The sequence below is a fragment of the Seriola lalandi genome, unplaced genomic scaffold, assembly GCF_002814215.2.
Source record: "Seriola lalandi dorsalis isolate HSWRI2012SDOR001 ecotype SW California unplaced genomic scaffold, Sedor1 jcf7180002054947, whole genome shotgun sequence".
NCBI classification, from domain to species: Eukaryota; Metazoa; Chordata; class Actinopteri; order Carangiformes; family Carangidae; genus Seriola; species Seriola lalandi.
Window position 1 is genome coordinate 151,289 of NW_019525498.1, and position 657 is coordinate 151,945.

Sequence of the window (657 nt, forward strand, 5' to 3'; positions counted from 1 at the left end):
TTTGCAACACCTGAAGCCGCTGTATGATTTATGATACACTGACAAACTGAGATCTGCTTGTTACAGTTACTTTTAAATGGCTAAACAACTTTCATTAGGAAGGTGCTGAAGCTGCCAGGATCCTCTGCAAAGTAAACATGGGTCTGGTAAAACCCAGCTGAGGGTCAGCAGGTCTACATGATGTTCTGCCTCGTTTCCCTCTCACTGAACTGAACACGTCCAACCTCAGCTTCTATCAGGACGTCTCACTGTGATCAATGTTGAAGAATCAGGGGAAGATTGTCTGTATTTATTTTTTTTTACCTCATAACATACTGACATTATACATGAACCATTTTTCACCTGAATGAGTCGACAATAATCAATCCATTAAAACATGTAGAAGTGTTTCCTGTGTATTCATTGTGTTAGCAGTGAAATCCATTTACACAGTTGTACATGTGAACAGAGCTGGATGCTGCTCATTGATCCTGACAGTAACAACAGCAGAGTGAACAGAGACAAAAATAAACATTAGACAGAATAAAATCATTTTACAAAAGTGTTAAAATGTTGATCATCAAAGTGATGAAATCAGACTAATCAATGTTCAGTGTCTGAGTCTGAGACAGATCTGCTTCACAGTGCAGAGTGTGTGTGATGGTGAACAGAGTCCAC

General features: G+C 39.3%; 1 protein-coding gene across 1 annotated transcript in view; it reads right to left on the reverse strand.

Moving 5' to 3' along the window:
* LOC111645231 (NACHT, LRR and PYD domains-containing protein 3-like) overlaps positions 1–657 on the reverse strand; it is a 40,788-nt gene that overhangs the window by 31,580 nt on the left and 8,551 nt on the right. The window lies entirely within an intron of this gene.